Here is a 771-nt window from a genome sequence, read left to right as displayed (position 1 = left end):
TGTGTGTGTGTGTGTGTGTGTGTGTGTGTGTGTGTGTGTATGTATTCTTTTATTCTTTTAATTCTTTAGGTCATTTCACTGCTGGAGCACGGCCGTTAGACAAACAATTCGACTCCAGGACGTATTTTGGTTATCCTAGGTCACTATTTTCCAACCACAAACTTAAGGGGACGTAAACGCACAAACATCGGTTGTGAAGCGATAGTGGGGGAACAAGCGCAGACACATAGATATATATAGATACGTAGTCTGATCAATAGATATCAGAATTGTTGCCATACTAACAAAGCTAAAGTACGCCGTGTGAGGCCGCTTAGTACAAATTGACCTTAAAATTTGCTGTGCATGCGCACAAAGTATTGACGTTGTCGCTTACTTCCTCTGTTTACAAAAGTGCTTCGACGGCAGGTGTGTAGCGAATGATCGTCACATTGAACGTTGACCAAAGAATATGCATCGAAATTTGAGAAAAGCTTGGCGATACCTGCTGAGAGGCCTACTCAAAATCTTGGAAAAGTTTTCATCGTTCTCGACACAACTAAGATTGTGTGCACGTGAAAGCCAAGTTCTCTCTGTCAGCTGAAAGCTGTTTTGGCAGACGCTTCGCAGACACGCGTCTCATACTTAAATCTTCAATGCTAACGGACTGAACTGAAGCGTAACTAATCTGCACATCCTTGATAACTCACGGATGGTGATTCAAATTTTTTTTTTGTCACAGATGCACGCACGTCTGCGATATTTTTCTCATTTCTGCTGGTTGCGGATCTC

This window comes from Octopus bimaculoides, chromosome 3 (genome assembly GCF_001194135.2).
Source record: "Octopus bimaculoides isolate UCB-OBI-ISO-001 chromosome 3, ASM119413v2, whole genome shotgun sequence".
Taxonomy (NCBI): Eukaryota; Metazoa; Mollusca; class Cephalopoda; order Octopoda; family Octopodidae; genus Octopus; species Octopus bimaculoides.
The sequence above is the reverse complement of the archived record's forward strand: the minus strand, read 5'-3'. Positions refer to the sequence as shown.